Below are 19529 nucleotides of genomic sequence, written 5' to 3' on the forward strand. Positions count from 1 at the left end.
TCTATTAATTCACCTTTACCAAGGGTGCCTTATTCTAATTTATTTTATTTGGGGAGAATATGAAGTTATTTTACTTAATTTTAATAACCCATCTCTAATTCTATTTTAAAATATACTCTGCACCTTCTTCTAAAACTATTTAAAGCCACAGTAATAACAGAATGGAGCAACTCATCTGCAGTTTAATGGCCTTCCTATGCATCAAATGTATACTGACTGCTAATAGGCAGCAGAGTCAATTTAATGGACCTGCTGCAATATTGGAAATGTATGAGTCCCTCTGGTCCCATGTTTCTATAAAGCAGTTATTTAGTCCAGGGTCAATTAGGCCATTTCATGAAGCTCCAAACTGAAACTCAAGAAGTGCTAATATCCTTTGTATCCTTCCCGAGCAAATCTTTGTCCAGGTTGCTGCCATCTCTATGAAGCCAGGTGAGGAAGATTGTTCATGAAAGCTAGCTGAAGAAGGGGTAATTGGCAGAAGGATGTATAAGTGAACAGGCACACCTACTGAGCAAGTTCTCTCTTGACGGGCTCAACTGAGAATTGGGTTATTAACTGGTAAAGGAGTCCAAAGAGGCTTGCATAAGAATAGTGGGTTTCATTGAAGCACCCTGTGAAAGTAACACCAAGTGCAAAAAAGAATTCTTGACTTAACTTCTGTTCCGTAGCAAAAAAAGGAGTCAGTGTTGGCTTTTTTTAAATAAAAGAAGTAAAGGAATCTGTTCAGCTAACATCTCATAGAATGGGAGGACCTTTATGGGGCCACCAAATCCTAGAGCCTGTTCCTGGCTTTTTAGGTAATGGAAATACAGTATAGTCAGTTCTCCCATTGATGATTCAATGACTCCATCCCTTGGTAAAGTGTGGGTCCTCCGTTTTAAATTCCAGCACTGCTAGAGTCTCATAATCTTTTTATGTGTGTGTGTGTAAGTCCTAAATAATATTTACTCTTGCTTTTACTATTAAGGGAATAATAGAAATTAAGAACATATACATTTCCTAGACCCAGGTGGTCACATTAGCTGGTACAAAGATAAAGAAAAATTAAAAAATTCCCACACAGTTTCGCTATCTCCATTTAAAATAATATTCCATATTATATTCCAGGGTTTCTCAAAGGATGGTCTAAGAACCACCATTATCAGAGTCACTTTGCATGTGGGAGGATGTGTCTGAGGAGAGATGCTGGTTGAAACTGTATATCACCGCGCCCTTACCACCGGCCTGATTGAATCAAAATCTCTGAAGGATGTGGAGTACCATGATTTTTTACCTAGATGATTAGAATAACCTTTTATCACTGCAACTTGTCTCACTGTTTCATGCATATCTCCCTCCTATCCATTTTATTCCCTGTAATCAGAAAAACCTATCTGAATTTCAAATCTGATCATGCTATTTGACGGTTAAATAATTACAGTTTCCAATTCGCCTTTGGATAAAGTACAAAAGTATTATTAGGGTTTACAAGACCCTCTCATTTACTTGTCCAGTGGCATTTCTTCCTCCTTCTCTACTTTCCCTATTTGAACTAGCCATATGAGGCTTTATTCCATTTTCCAGTCACACTCTGCCCTCCCTTAGTGGACCTTCACAAATGCTCCTTCTTCCTAGTTCTGTTCTTCTATTATCCATTTATCTCCTACTCATCTTTCTTTTCTTCTCAATTGTTACTTCTTTTCAGAAGCTAGTTCTCCCTGTTCTTTCATGTGATTCTACTTGTGCCTTCTGTGACTCTATAGCTCACTGCAATTCCCAATCCAAGATACTTTTCATATTGTTACGATTGTATGTTTTCATGTTTACCTCTATCAATACTTACTAACTCTTTGAGGTCAGAGGCTGTTTTTCTCAGTACTGTATCCCTATGAACCAGAATAGCATATGGTACATAGTGAGTGCTCATTAGATGTTTGTTGAAGTCACAAAAGAATGAGTGAAATGTATTTGAAAAGGTAAAATATGCCAATCCTTCTTAAGTTCTATTTATTTCTCTCTTCTTCTTGAAAACTGGTATCATTCCATGAAACTCCAGCTCAAGTTTTTAAATAACAAAAATAAAACATTTTATTCTAATAAAATTATTAAATATGAAACAAATTTAACATAAGAGGTATCAGATTTAATATATTTTTGCATTCTGCATTTCACTTATATTAATTTTGATTTTATCAATCATTGAAAAATATGGAAATACTAAACATTTCATCATTTCTCTACCATTATAAATTTAATTTATTTACATTTCTGAATTATCATAAATGATATCTGGGTATTTCTTTCTTGCTTTATTAAACAATAGTTTAAACATAATAAAGCTTTTCTCAACCATATCATCTTTAACTTCAATTATTTTTGGCCAACAATTATTTAGCTGTTGAAAGCTATATCTACACTACATAATCCATAATTTGTTAAAGTCTCTGTGTAATTTTTTGAAGAGTTTCTCTGATTTTTCACTTAATATATGTCATATCACTTTATGTTTCCCTGTGTACCTGCCTATAATATCTAATTCCTTCTAATCTGCTGAGGGTTTGGAAGCCAGATCATCAGGCTTGATAACACTATCTATAAAAGTAAATGTATACTCTGATTGAAGTATCATAGGATGCCTAAGTGTTGCCTTTTTAGTTTGCACATTCAAACACAGACATGCTGTTTTAGTTTCTGAGGTTGCTTGAAGCAGATACCATGAAATGGATTGACTTGAAGCAATGGCAATTTATTAGCTTACAATCTGAGGGCAAGAAAGTGTCCAAATCAAGGTATCATCAAGGTGAAGCTTTCTTTTCAAAGACTGACTTCCTCAATCCTCGGCTCCTCTGACCGATGGCAAGACAAATGGTGGCATCTACTTGTCTCTTCCTTCTTGGTTTCATTGATTGCAGCTTTTTGCTTCCAAGACTCTCTCTTCTGTCTGAATTTCATTCTCTTATGAAAATGACTCATTCTGAATGAGTTGGGTCATACCTTAACTGAAGTAGCCCCATCAAAAGATACTACTCACAATGGATTAATATCCATGGAAATGGATTAGATTTAAGAACATGTTTTACTGGGGTACAAACAGCTTCAAGACACCGTACATGTGTACACTTTATTATAAAAACATAATATACACTTTGGAGGAATTACCTTAATTTTATTCATTTCTAAGGGTGGTATTTGAGTTGAGTGGAAATAATTCTAATTTTAATTTAAATGACCATTTAAAAAAACATATATTTTCATACTATAGAACTAATAGAAATAGCTCCCTGGTGATTTGAAGAAGATTCAATAATCTACCAATGGTAAAGTTCTTGTTTTTGAAAGGGTGTTGATGATTTCACAACTTTTGTTGTTCCCTGTGTACCTGCCTATATGTGACCTTTCGGTTGGATGGAAATGTGAGTCCACTCATTCTAAGTGGCTTAAAACAGCATGTCTGTGTTTGAATGTACAAACTAAAATGGCAACACTTAGGCATCCTACGATACTTCAATCAGAGTATGCATTTACTTTTATAGGTAGTGTTATCAAGCCTGATGATCTGGCTTCCAAACTCTCAGCAGATTAGAAGGAATTAGATATTATAGGCAGGTACACAGGAAACACATACTTGAGGTTACTTTGAGAAGCATCTGAAAGTTATTCAGAAATCGAATTGTATTTGATAAACTGAGTAGTATTTAAGTCATTTATGAATCACCAGGTCCGTACCATACATTGTGACTCTTAAGAATTGATGTAGTGAATTTGCAGCTTATTTTTTACATGTTGCACTCGCTGGGCTTTAGTAAGGACCACTTGCAGATGAGTTATGCTTGTGTGAAATATTCTCATGCAGCCACAGTTCACAGTTCCAATGACCACCTTATGCCTGCCCACCTAAGCTTCTGTGACACACTGAAAACACATCCATGAATAGATAAATTGTGTGTCTTTAGTAAGCGCCAAAAAAGTGCCATCTTACTAAAATGTTGGATTTTGTTTTCATGAAGATCTGAATGAGAAACATTACATTGTCTTTAACTTCTATTATTACATAAACATTTTAATTTTAATTTAAGTTTAGTCTGGGATTTAGCAGGTGAATTTAATACTATTAGAGGCTTTGTGTGCCTTTGCTGCCCCCTTAAGACAAGTAAACATAGATAAAAAGCTAGCAAAAACTTAGAATTTCCTGTACTAGCTAATCAGAAATCTGTTCTTCTATCTCTTTAAAAAGTAAGCAAACAAGCAAACAAAAATCACATGCAAAAAAAGTATAGAAGTATTCAAATGGAGAAATTGCATGGCTAAACTTATTACAGTTAAATCAATGTTTTGCATGATTCTGTTTCATAATCAATGAAAATATTAGCACTGCTTAATTTCAGGGAAAGCCATCTTGTTCTCTTAAGGCAATCAGACAGCAATTGAAAAAAATTTCTGTAAAGTTTGAGTCCCCACTTTTGTTTAGTACATTTTTATCATTTTTCTAGAAGTAGGTCATTGATGGAGAGAATGACTTTTTAAAAATTTTTATGCCTTAATTATAGAAATTATACTCAGCCCTCTACTATAGTTGATAATTTTAGCCAATTTAATAAAAATATGTTTGGATCATATGTGTTTTTATAAGTATTATTTAAGGAAAAGCATTATCAAATTTGATGAGACATGAAACAATAATTCTAAACGTAAACATATAATTGTTAACCACTTGGACAATCTGAAAAGGGACAGATTATAATGTGATATTTGCTGTTGGCTTTATTTCTCATACAACAAACATTAGAATAATTTTGGGCGTAATTTATCCTTTAAAGCAGGTTTTCTCTATAAAGTATATCAACTTTCAATGAGAGCAATATTTTGGTTTTAATTGAAATACATCAACAAACATTAATCAATAAATAAACATTGAGTAAAGCATTATAGAGGCTGAATAACTGTAAGGTATCCTTGCTTTTATTAAAAATATAATGCAATTTAGAAAATTTGTCCTGTAAACACATTTGTAAGTGATACTAAAATTTTCCAAACTCTCAATATATTCTCATTCTAGTAAAATCTGAAACCAAATTAGTCTAATTTTTCCTTCAGAGTAAAAAATTTAGTCCATTATCTATCTGTATTAGTTTGTTAAGCTGCCAGAATTCAATGTATCAGAAGTAGGAATGGCTTTTAAAAAGGCTTTTATAAATTTACAGTTCTGGTGCCAATAAAATGTGCAAACTTAGACACCAGCAAGAGGTTACCTTCATTCAACAACTACTGATGCCATCACCTTGGAAGTCACGTGGATGACATCTGCTGGTCACTTGCTCCTGGGCTCCATCGCTTTTAGCCTCTATTCCTGTGGGGGTCCTCAGTTTGCTTCTCCAGGGCTGGCTTTCATCTACTGGCTTCCCTTGACTTTCTCCTAGTTCTGGTTTGCTTAACCTCTCATGGGAAGGCACATCACAATGTCTGCTGGGCTTCTAGCATCTCCAAACATCTGTCTCTCTGCTCTGAGCTCTATCCAAAGTGTTTCCCTCGTTTAAAGGACTCCAGTAAACTAATCAAGAGCCACTTAGAATGAGTGGACTCACATTTCCATCCAACCGAAAGGTCACATCAACAATTGGGCATGACATATCTCTGTGTAGGTAATCTAATCAAAAGCTTCCACCCTGATTATTTTAATCAGGATTAAAATAATGGGTGCCCTCACAAGATTGAATCAGGATGAAAACATGGCTTTTCTGGAATACATAATAAATTCAAACAGCACATGGTCTAAATGAAAATATTCAATGGCCATGAACATTCCTTTTTTAACTTTTACTTTAGTTGATACCTGTAAACATTAATGAGTTTGAAAAATGTTTAGTGCAAATATGCTTTATGTTATGTTGAGGTCAAAATTGGAAGTTTTGTATACACATGCTTTATTTTTATTTCAACTGCAAGATTTATACAAAAAGGCTATTGTAATTTATGTCTGCTGTTCTAGTTTGCTAGTTGCCAGAATGCAACACACCAGAGATGGATTACCTTTTAATAAAAAGGGATTTACTTTGTTAGTTCTTCAGAGGAAAGGCAACCAACTTTCAAATGAGGTTCTTTCTTACATAGGAAGGCTCAGGGTGATCTCTGCTGGCCTTCTCTCCAGGCCTCTGGGTTCCAACAACTTTCCCCAGGGTGATTCCTTTGTTATATCTCCAAAGGCCTGGGCTGAGCTGCTAGTGCTGAGATGAGGTATGCTGAGCTTCTTGGACTGTGCTACCTTAAGCTCTCTCATTTAAGCACCAGCCAACTAAATCAAACATCATTCATTGCAGCAGGCATGTCTCCTAGCTGACTGCAGTTGTAATCAGCAACAGATGAGGTTCACATGCCATTGCCTCAAGTTCACAGCAATAAAACCAGACGCTTTCACCTGGCCAAGTTGACACCTGAACCTAACTACCATATCTGCTAAAACATCTTTTCTGTTATTGCACCTCTATTATCTAAATAATTCAATCAGAAAAAGGAGTGTGATTCATACTTCTTCTTTATGCAGGAATGTCTTTTAAATAATTTCCTTTGCAATTTCATACTGAAAAAAAAAGTACACCTATTTTGCGTGTGTGTGTCTTTTGAGGAGGTAATATGCTGAATAGGACTTGACTAGGACTTGAAAAAGAATAGTATGGAAGTCAGTCTGAAGGATGACTCATTCATCAGAGGGACTGGTAGTGAAAGGTGCTACTAAGCCAGGACAAACCTGATTCATATTGGCCATAGGGGTTGATGGTGCAAATGGAATCAACTAGAATTAGATTTGTCCTGGATTTTCTGGCTTCTTAGGTTTAATCCCTGTGGTGAAACCACTTTCTCCTTACTGCCATCATTGCCTCTCTCTTATCATGTACAGAAGATTAAAAATGACTATCAGAGCCTGGCTTGCCCAATAACCACAGGCAGTCTTTGACTGCATGCAAAAAGCTGTATCCATTCTCCTTTTACATCTGCATCAAGTGCCAGAGAGCAATCAGATGTATCAGCAGGAAGCCTCACCTCACAGTGAATGGACTGACCAATTCAAGCAGAATGATTCCTAAAATGCCTTGCCAGGTTGTTCAGGGCAGTCAGTGGGCTTTTTAGTTCTGCTACTAAGCTGACACCCCTCAAAATGATGTTAGTTCCTTCAATGGACTTTTCTTTTGTCTTCTACAAATAGAATGTTAATGATTCAATTGTGAAATCAATGTATTGTCATGTACACAAAAAACATAGTACTATTTATTTGACCCACAGTTATTCAGATATAATAATTTTAATGTAGGATTTCAGAATGCAAAAAATGTTTCTTAAATGTATTCTCATTCATTATTATAGCAATCCTAGGAGGTAAAAAAGGAAAGTAGCATCATTCTTTCCGTATTATGGAGAACTAGCATAGAATCGTCTTCAATTGGAAATATAACATATATAATAAAATTTCAAGGATATTAATATAATCTAGTGGAAAGAGTTTATATTACTGGAGACATAGAGAAGTGGGTTCAAAATTGGTTTCCATTGCCTTCTAGCTATGTAACCATGGGTAATTTGTTTTCTTGTCTTAATGACAGTCTTTTTATAAGAAGACCGGGAATAAAAATTTCCAACACACAAGATTAACAGATTGAACGGTAGGTATTTTGTGATGCACATGGCCTGACAGTGTAGATATTCAAAGAAAGAGCCCTCCTTTCCCAGTGCCTTCTCATCCCACTCCCTACACAGGATGAGTGACTATTTTAGTCTTACAGGACAAAATCCAGAAAGCATCTAAGATTTCATCTATCCTGGAACCCTATTTTTAAGAAAAAGAAATGGAGATCTAGATGGATGAATATGTCAAGATAGCAAGGAAAGAATTTCTCACTAGTACAGCAATACAGATTACAATTTGCATTGGACAGCAAGCTCCAATTTGGAGAGCAAAAAACATGGGTGAAACCACTGTCAATTCATGTCACACCTTTAAGCTAGCATACAAATGTTTAAAAAGACAAGTTGAATTTGGATAAATCTTATGCACATGGGGAATAAGCTTGATGTGGCAAGTTTCAAAATGCTATTTTGCAATCCCCTTGATTTTATAGTTATACGATTTGTCCCTAGTGCCTATTTGTGTCTTTGTTGTCTTTAATAAAGTCTTTTGAAAGTTTCAGATGTCTCCTATTAAACAAAGCAGTTTTTGTGTACTACTGGGACAGATGGTTTAAAGGTGAGTTGTGCATCCCTGGCAGTCTGCTTGTTAATGGCCCAGAAAACGAATGAAAGACCTCAAGGGAAGATAAAATTCAGAGTGACAGCAGTAGCAGCACTTGTTCCTGCCTTTTATTTCTGGAAATCCTCCTTCCCATGTTAAACTCCAGAAAATGTAGGTTTTGTTTTATTAATGGAGGCAATATGGGGCTGTACATCCGCAGGGATTGAAATTGACCATATAATCATGGGAAGATTAAGAACAGCATTTTATGAGATATTTGCATTTTTATAATGCAAAATCAACAAAAGAGGAAAAAAATCTACCTGTATTTTTGCTTTGCAGTAATTATTAGGATATACAGGAGTTTTATAGGTATTTTAAATATCTCCTCTCTTTGTATATGAACCAGTGCCTGCCAGGCACAGGGTAGTGTCATTTACTTGGCTAAAGCTAACGTAAATTTTTCAAAAATCAACTTTTTTATCTCACCCACTTTTTCCCCAATTAGAAATAAACTCAGGTTTCTATCACTTGCAGGCTTAAGGTTTCTGGAAAAAACTGACAATCATTTTTATCAGTGCCAAATATTCTCAAGTATTAGCGCTCACAGAGCTCCCTCAAAACAGGTCTGTTCTACTCTCGGTATCTTTCAGGTTTTAATCCTCTTTTGATACAGGAGCTAAAGAAATATAGCTCATGAAAATGAAACCTGGGGAGGTCTGCATATAACTCACACTGAGGAATATTATTGAGCTTAGCTTTTCACATGGTTCTAATTATGGTAAAGTGTTCTCCTGTCTGGGAAACTGGGAGTGCTGCATCCAGGTTATTTTGCAAGGAAGATGGACTTTGTTACAATAAAAAATTGTGTACGTCTCTGTTTGGGGCATTTGGAAGGTCAGTATATAACCTTTAAAACAATTATAGATTCTTTATATGGATATTTAATACGGGCATGCATTCATCAAATTACAGATTTAATGACAGAGAATACAAGTTTTGTCAAATTCAATAAAAGTGCTCCAAAGCACTAAACAATAAGAATGTTAAAATGTAATTTCATAATTGCACATTCGTTATTTTGTATGTGTAATTGCGGGCTTGTAATTTTATTAAGAAATAAAAATCAAGAAAGAAAACAGAGAATAATAATAGGATTTAAAATTTGGTTTTGAAGAGAGTATTTTAGGTCAGTGTTTCTTAAAATAAAATGCCTATCAGTGTTTCACAGGAAAAATATCACTGTCAAATCTAGTTAGGAAATAATTTGCTAAATCAATCTTGCTGAAGCACATCTCAAAGTCCTTAATATATTGGTGTATAATTATACTTTCCTCAAAGATTATATTCTATGAAGCATTTCCCAAATTCCTCAGGCATTTTCTACCAAGGATTTTTTAAAACAGAGAGCAAAGAATGGAAGTATTATGTGTTGGCAATCAAATCACATCCCCCACAAAAGGCATGTTTCGATCCCAAGCCCTGATCCTGTAGATATGAACTCATTTGTAAATAGGACCTTCGAAGATGTTATAAATTAAGCTGTGCCCAATGAATGGAGGGGGAGCTTATTCCAATATGGCTGAAGTCCTTAAAAGAGAAAAAAAATCACATGGAAAGAGAACTACAGGGAGCAGCCAGAAGGAAGCTGGACCAGGAAGAGAAGGAAGAGGATGCCATGTGAATTGTCATGTGAGAGAAAACTAACCCATTGGATGGTATTAATTTTAGCAGCTGGAAAACTAAAGCACTCTTCTATGTAAGTGCTGTGGTAATCCAGATTTCACCTGTATCCCCAGTGGTAAGAGACTGGGATGGAGATTGAAAACCCCTCTGCTCCAGAGAGGACATATGGTGTTGGGTTAACTCGAACCCCAGGAAGGTCTGGACTTCAACCAGGAAGGATTGAATTGAATATTGGATTTTTCTAAGATAAGTAATGAAAGTGGTTTCAAAACTTGTCTTCTTACCAGCCTACTTCTTTCTCTAAAAGTAGATTTGAACCTTCAGATACAGCCTAAAATTGCCCTAGCTTCTCAGTACTTCTAGCATGCAAATGATTGGGCAATAGCTTCAATGAACATTCATTTCTTTAATCCTTTTATTTTTGCTGCAACCCCCCTGTTATTTAGACTATTTACTTATTTGGACTTACAATGCAAAAATTTGTATAGAAAGTATTTCATTGTGATTATGAAGGTACGTTTTCTGGGCTGACACAGTTTGACTTAGAAACAGAATTCTATTACTTAAGAGCTGCGTAATAACAGCCAAAATGTCCATCAACAGACGAGTGTTTAGAGTGGCTAAACAAACTGTGGTATATACATACGATGGAATGTTATGCAGCTTTAAGACAGAATAAACTTATGAAGCATGTAATAACGTGGATGGACCTAGAGAGCATTATGCTGAGTGAGACTAGCCAAAAACTAAAGGACAAATACTGTATGGTCCCACTGATGTGAACCGACATTAGAGAATAAACTTGGAATATGTCATTGGTAACAGAGACCATCAGGAGATAGAAATAGGGTAAGATAATGGGTAATTGGAGCTGAAGGGATACAGACTGTGCAACAAGATTGGATACAAAAACTCAGAAATGGACAGCACAATACTACCTAATTGTAATGTAATTATGTTAAAACACTGAATGAAGCTGCATCTGAGGTATAGTTTTTTTAATTATTTTTTATTTTTTAAATTTAAAAAAAAATTTTTCTCTCTATTATCGTTTTATTTCTTTTTCTGTTGTCTTGCTATTTCTTTTTCTAAATCGATGCAAATGTACTAAGAAATGATGAATATGCATCTATGTGATGATATTAAGAATTACTGATTGTATATGTAGAATGGAATGATTCCTAAATGTTGTGTTAGTTAATTTTTTTAATTAATAAAAAAAAGAGCTGCATAATAATGCATAAGTAACATAACCTCTCTAATCTCAATTTTCTCGTCTGTGAAATGGGCATAATGATTTCTGATCAGAAAGATGCACTAGACAAACATAATAACCACAATGGGGCTTTAATAATGCCTGAGATAAAGAATCCCCTTGTAATATAATAATACATATTTAAATACTTTGATATAATAGGATACAATAGAGAAAGTCCCTTACAGAAATTTGACTAAGCAAAGACATTTATTGCTTAAATGTTAAAAGGGCAAGGTGTTTTCAGTTGTTCAACTCAAACTGGCTAAAGCCAAAGAAAGGTAACTTGTTAGTTAGCACAAAGTGCAATGCTATAGGTAATTGTGACTTCACATATGGCTTGATTCCGTTCTCAAATAAATTCAACAGTCTGCATTCTCAGCACTGTTTTTTCTATATAGGTGGTGTTTTGCAGTTTATCAAATCCTATTTTACTTACCCTGAGCTTCAGGTTCTTATCCTTATCATATTAATGTAGTAGAAAACTCTAATCTTTTCAGGCACTCCAACCCATGTCATAGGGTTCACTCATTCGTTTTGCACCAAATGGTTTTCCATTCTTGTGAAGAAAGAATTATTGGTCATTTGAGTCCTGTTTTATGGCCATTTCTGGGGTGAGGACTGTAATCTGATGCCCTCTAAAGAGAAGGGAGAATGTAGATAGGACAGTGAAATCAATTGTTTAGTTTCAGGTGTACCTTGCTTGCAGGAAGACAATGAAGAGAATTGGCTAATAGCATATGGCTACTGCAAATTCTCCTGAATGCTCACTTTTTTTTTCTTCCTTTCTGTTTTTTTGTATGCCATATGATGGGGTTACATTCCATTATTTTTCCATGTGAGTCCCGTTATTGCAGCACCATTTGGTGAATTGTTTCCTTGTTTTTGTTGGTGTTTTTGTTGTTTGGGAAGTGAATGGACGGGAATCCAACCCTCCTGCATGGCGGATCAGAATGCCACTACTGTACTCCCCTCTCACCCCTATGAATACTCCTTTTTATTTTGTGACGATATAGTTAATTAAAATACTCAATTTGTCTTCAACATATTAAAATATTTTGATGTGATTTTGTATTTTTCTATATCACTTTCTGTTGGTGTAATGTTTTAATTTCCTTGTATTTATAAGCTCCATAATAGCTAGCAAGAAGGAAGAAGATGCCTAGAATTATGTAGGTATCAAAGAAATTGTATTTTGGTATTAAATTGTTGTGGAAGTCAGCCTCAAATTAATAATTAATATTCAGCTCTCCATGGTATATGGTTTATATACCTAGAGAGTTTTGCCTCTCATTCATGGCATTCAGTGAAATTCAGTTGTGTTTTATTTTTCAAATAAATATGAAACAAATACAAACAGAAAAACAAACTGGAAACCCAGCATATATAGCAGATTTTTTTATGTCTGCATGTGCCTTAGCCTGACCAAGAGAACACATTTGAAAATTGTTATGTTAAAATTGTGAGAAAGAGCTCTAATTTAATAATTTTATGAATTAAGGTTGTGTAACTCTGTTACTATAATTAATATAATTTTGCATGAATAAAGATCTTTTATGTATTTAAATTTGCAGGATATTTAAATTAAATATTATATGCTGGTATAGTATTAAAATTTAAGATAAATTGGGAAAATGTTTATTTTAGTCAGGGACATTTGTACACAAAGATTCAGAGAAGTATATACACAATAAATAAAATTGCTCATTCATTCATTCATGCATTCACTTATTAAAGATTAATGAACATCCCCCTGTACCAGGTATTGAATTCATACGAAAATTCACCTAAGAATGAGACATGCATGGCACCTACTGTGACAAAGTTTGTTTTCTTGTGCTTTGTTACCCTCAAATGAACTCCTGCTATATGTAAACATTATGCCAAGCCCTGAGACACAGTGGATACCTTCAAACAACAGACAACAAAGAGATTATATGATTTCAGTGTGAGTAACTGAAAGGAAAAAAAGGTCGTGGAAGGTCCTTGTTGAGATAATGAGAGAGAAACCTGATGATAGAAGAGAATTGGGTCTTAAAGAATGTATAGGAACTCTCTAGGATAAGAACAGTGATGAAATGTGCTAGTTTATGAGGCCATCACTAAGGAGAAGGAGCAAATAGTAACCCACACTAATAGGAGGTCTGCAAATATTTAATACAATTGAAATGTGGAGTACAAAGGAAGACAGCAGCTGGCAGGACTTTTTGATACAATCAAGGACCAATTTGTGGGAACTTTCAGAACTGCACAAAAGGTTTATTTTGAAGCTATGTTCATCAACTCATATTTTAACCAAATAGTAGCTGTATATGTGAAAGATGATACCGACAGTGACAAAGTGGCTGATTTGGAAGTGACAAAGTAAAATGGAGATGCGGTGATTCGAAAGTAGTATCAGTTATTCAAGTCACGTACGATTGGGTTGGGACCTAAGCAGTTAAGAGGGGAATGGAAAGAAAGGAAAGAAAATCAAGAAACATTTTTGAATGAGAGTTGAACTGCATGGATTGAGGGAGAGGTGAAAGTTAACGGTTGTTTCTGGTTTTCTAATACTGAAGAGATGAATTTGTCACCTTGTATAGCAATAAAAGAGTAATCAAGTGTCTTACACATAGGAACCATGTAGGAACTTAAAGGAAATGCGTTATTTGAGAAGAGAGAGAACAAAGTTTACTAGTGAAAGGTGCTTTTTTTGCCTTTTGAATTTAATATTATTTAGATAAAGATATTCACTCATGGTATATTTTTGACTTTCTAAGTGTGATGATCAAAGAGGTGGCTTTAATGAATTAAATTTCAAAAAATAATATTGAACAATTTAACATTTTTAATCAAATCTAAATGACCTTGTCCGAGATGTCTTCCCTTTCATCGGTCTACTTAATTTTTCGCTCTTCGCCTTGAAGTCATATTTCAGACATGTACATAGGTAATTTGGTTTTTCCTCTGTGGCAATGACAACATTAGGACATGAAAGGAGACATTAGACATGAAAGAAGACAGGTAATAGTTTAAAGCGAATTTAATTTTCAAGACAGGTAATTGTTTAAAACAAATTTTATTTTCAAGTCCACATTTGGTAGTCATTTTTCCTGACTATTCCCGAATGCAAGAAAATGCTCAGGTGTGAGAGAGCATTTGACAATTTGAAATTCCTGCAAAAAATCAAATGGGGATGAATGAGATTATACACCTCATGGCATACATCCACCCTCAATACTGCAGTCAATGGTTCAGCAAACTATGAGCTAAAGCTGGCCCGAAGAAAGCACAGTGGTTTTCTTTTTACTCAAAAGGCAAGCAATTGCTATTTTAGGTTGTTTGAATAGGTAAGTTCTCTTTCATGACAGCAAGGACAGATTTTGAATTCAATAAAGGGTCTGGGAAAATGTTATTGGGCCAGGAACATTGAAACACCATTTAACTATGCTTTATTATTCTCACTGACTGCTCAATAAATGGTCCTCTTTTACAAACAAATACACGAATATAAAACCAAAGCATCACTCACTAGTTGGCTAGTTGAACAGTTCTTTAATTCAGTAAAATTATTTATTGGGACTGGCTGCCTCTACCTGTCTTTAGGACTGGCCTCATATCCCTACTTGCAATGTGTTGCAAGAAGGGGTATGAAGAAAATTCTAATCCTGGTGAAATCAAGGAAGTAAAAATGACACAACAGGATCTAGGGTAGCGCACAAATCCCAGGTCATAACACTGCATTTATTCAGAGGGCTGTGTGAAATGGAAGAAGGTATATGAAGAAAACAAACTTAAGTCAGTAGCCCCACTCACCAAATCTCTTCAGTATTAGGGTTCTTAAGAGAAACAGAATCATCCACATATATGTGTGTGAGTGGGTGTGTGCATATGTATGTAAATATATATGTAATGTGAATAGTGAGAGACTTATGATAGGAATTGACTCACATGACCAGGGGAATTGGTGAATCCAAATTTGGAAGGTGAAATTGAACTCCTAAGGAGAAGCTGCAAGTTGGAAATTCACCAAGAGAAGCTGGCTGGCTGAAGTAGAGACAGATACTCTTTTTTCTGACTTCAGAACTCCAACTGATTGAAAGAGGAGAGTCTTGTCATTGCTAAGGACAATCTCCTTTGTTAATTGTTGAAGCAATCAGTCATGGATGCAATCAACTGACTGTATATGCAAATTCACCTATGAAATACCTTTAAAGTAATAATCAGGGCAGAGCTTGCTTGGCCAAACAACTGGACATCATTACCTAGTCAAATTGACACATGAAATTAACCATCACATAATCTTTGCACTAGTGATGTTTTTAGCAGACATTTTTCATTTGATTAAGATACCATGGGCAGGTGGATATTTTGGCATGCGGTATAATTTTTATCAAGCTGAAAAATAATTGAAATGGCCCAAAAGGGTTAAGAATTCATGTTAAATGTTATCTTTTCTCAAAGAAAATACACCATTCAAAGCATGATTTTTTAACTCAGAAAATTTCCTATTCATTTTTACATGCTTTCAGATACTAAATTATTAGAAGACTATAAGGATACTTTGTTTTTTCTATTCATGAAACTATGTGAACCTTTTATGTTATACTTTGAGTTGCAAGTTCAACATGATTGCATCAGTATGAGTTCTAGATGATATTAATTTTCAACTGCTGTGTGTATGATTTGACTACCTACAGCTTCACATCCAGAAAATGTTGCCTCTTGTCTTCTGTAATTAATCTGCTCCATAAGTAGGTGCTCTCATAGCTCATGGAATCAGAATGCTTTCTCAAATTACACAACTCTGAATAGTTTTAGAAGATTAAATGTGTTTGATATTTTAATGTTTGACTTAATGAATAATTAGTTTTTACATAGGGCTGCATTTCCAGACACAATGAGTTTTGTAATAGTTGATGTCTAGAAAATCTTAATTAAAGAAGACCTTGAAACAAGCTGTGTTTGGCCATCATGTCCAATTTTAGTGTTATAAGTACAGGTACTTCTTATACTCCTTATAAAAATTTATTTTTGTTCAGGAGTACTTCTTCTGCCATTGGCATTTCCTACCAAAGTTTTATTGTTTCAAATTCAGTTTCAATCAAACTAATAAAAAGATGCCTCAGCATTTGGAAATACTTTTTAATGGTGAAATAAAAAAATGTCTTTTATGAAATATCTTTGGCAAAATAAGATTTTTTTTTGACACTTCTAACACTCTGACTCTCATAAAGTTAGGCTATCTATACAACTATGGTTGTTTAAAGACAAAATGATATAGGAGGCATGTTCTTCTGTTAAAAATTCTTTCTGATTCTACCATGATTAATATTTTACATGATTTAGTTTTCAACCACTAAACTGTGGTATTTCCATGATTGTAGCTCTCCTGCCTTTTAAATCAATTCTGATCACCCATAGACCCAAAGACATTCGTGCACAAAGAATCATTTTCTTCTGAGAAAAAAATTTGTTCCGAGGAAGTAACAGAAAATTCCTTTGAAATGTGTATTTACAATTTATTTACTCTTTTTATTACATTTAAAGCCTTAGGCAGGGTCTCTCATTTTGTGTATGTTTTAAGGTTTCTTGATTTGTTATTCACTTCTGAATTGAGGCTAATTGATATTGATCTCTATGCCTTGTAGAATACGATTGTCTAGGGAGGAAGTTATTCTAAGAGTGGTATATCTGGACTAAATAGCATTCTTAGCAGAAAAAAAAAAAATCAATACCCTAAACCTTAGAAGAAGCTTTATTCTGTGTCTTGTTTTTCTAAAAATGGTGAATCAGAAGAGTATAAGTTGGATAGATAGGGTACATAAAGTTTTCTAAAGGGCTCAAAGCACTTTAAACATGAGATGCAATAGAAAGGAAAAAGAAAAGAAAAGAAAAAAGTAGTCATTGCAGCAGGTAAGTACTTGACATGAAAAGGATCTAATTCGAAGTGGCCAGACACTGAGTAGATCTTCAAAATCATTTTCAATGAACAAGGTGACAAAGGGATTTTACACTTTAGGAATATGAATGAGAACTTCAGCCTTTTAAAAGATTTATTGCATGTCTCGTTGCTTTAGAAGGTGCCTTTTTTTCCCATCAGAACGTAACCCTTCCTATATTCTGAAGGAAGATATTTTTCTTTATGTTTTTTTCTCCCTTTCTTTACAATGATGAAAATACTTAGTCTTAAAAACAAAACATCATCAAACAGTAAATAATTGTTTTAATTTTGCATCTGGCGAAGTAAAATAAATCAAACATTAATAAATAAACACACATATAGAAGGTTTTTATATGTAATCCTGGGATGTACATTCTGATTTTCAATGAAAATACAAATATCATGTCATATCACACAGTGGTTGCTGCCAAGTTACCATACATAACTACAATTCAGATCATTACATTTGGGTATGGGGCAGGGGTTAAAATGTGTCTCCCAAGCTCACCCATTAAATTTCATTCAGGAGTGTTTCTTACCACTTTAATGTGATGATGTGTCTGGTACATGTTAAGTTACCGCCACTCTATTCTGGAAGCCTATTGCATTTTAAAAATTATCCAAGAACCTGCTTTAAAGAGTAATAGCAGATTTAGTTTCTGAAAGAGTTCACTCTTACCCCAACATTTTACAGAAAGGGGTCGCTTGGTCATAGAGGGCATCCAAAAGATCAAATAGTGTTATAAGAATGTCTAGTGTGACATTTTGAATATCAAGTATTAAATTTAACATAACAATATAATAGAAATAGTAATTTAATTTCTTTACCTTGCCTTGAATTTTAATTAGAACAATAAAATAATGGAATTATGAAATGCTAGTGCTATATATATTCACACTAAACAAGTTGAATATGTACTGATCTAAGAAATGACTCAGAAAGACTACATGAGGTTACAAAATTTACATTAAACTGTGTGTAAACAACAAAAAAGGAAAATAGGTAACTCAAAACAAGTAATAAAATTATATCAGGATGACTACTATAACATACTACAGTATTTCAGCAAATAAAATACATTTTTAACCATATACAATCTTCCCCTCCATAAACTCAATATTGTTTGCAAACATTTTATGCACACAGTAATTTCAATACCCTGAATACTACTTTTAGTTAGCTGTGTCTTTCACAACTTATTTTCAAGTGATATAACTAAATTATCACAGCCTTTCATAAACTCTCAATTTTAACTAAATATTTTATCTTAAATGAACTTGTAGTTTTGAGATATTTGTAGATATATATGCAGTAATAAGAAATGACACAGGGAGATGCCTAGTGCCCTGTAACTGGTTTCCCATAATAGTAATAGCTCACAAAATTACAAAATGTCATTACAGCCGAGAGTTACATTGTCATTACAGGAAAGATACAGAGCGGCTTCATTACCATAAAGATTCCTCCTGTTATCCTTTCATAGCCACATGCACCTTCCTCCTTGTCAACCTGGACTTTGTACCTGGAAATCCATAATATGTCCTCTATTTCCATAATTTTTAGTAGGTCTTTAAAAAATGCAGGAAGATAGCAATATAAGAAAGAAAAACTAAACTTCTAAAGTAACAGGTTAGTCTATTGTTCTTACAGTAAAGGGATTTCATATCGACCTAAAATTTAACTTCATTAGACTTTTAGATGATCTATCCATTTATTTATCAATTGATATCCCTTACTAAATTCATTGCTTACATTTTTTTGCATAATTTCAAAAATGTAAGGGAAAATAATAGTATGAAGTACAAGAGAAATAAGCTGTCATTTAGGATGTGAAGCATGTTATTTCATATATCACTGGAAAAGTTAAATATCTCTCTGGGCCTATATTTCCTCATGTAGAAAATTCCAGAATTTGAAACGGTCCTCAAAGCCACAAAAGACTTGGTTCCATTTATATAGGTTGAAATAATTCGTGGAGAAGGCACTTTACTCTCTCTCCACAAAGGTGACTTATTATTGCTTTAATTTAAAGCAGCAAGATCAGAGAGTATAGAAATATATAAATATTAAAGGTGGCTGGGGTACAGCGGGTCTGACTTGCATCTACTCATGACCGTCACTGGAATTCAGACACAGTTGGATGTATCTGGACAATGAGTGGAACAACTCAGCTATAACTTATTTACCTGTGCAAGAATGGCATATCTAGGAAGATATCTCATCTTACAGGAAAGGAGGGATCAGTTTTCTTCCTCAGTGCCAATGTAAGAGTGGCAAACTTCCGAGTCTAAAATTTGTGAATGTTTATTACTCACACTTGTGTCTTTGTCATCTCCTCCTCCCTCTAGCACCCTCAACAATAGGGATTAGTGTCTGGGTTTATGGAGAGATAGAGGACTGTCAGCAAACAAGAAGTTTTCCACTAAAAATGATATAAGATACATAAACTGTATTTTCCAGA

The sequence above is a fragment of the Tamandua tetradactyla genome, chromosome 21 (assembly GCF_023851605.1).
Source record: "Tamandua tetradactyla isolate mTamTet1 chromosome 21, mTamTet1.pri, whole genome shotgun sequence".
Classification (NCBI taxonomy): Eukaryota; Metazoa; Chordata; class Mammalia; order Pilosa; family Myrmecophagidae; genus Tamandua; species Tamandua tetradactyla.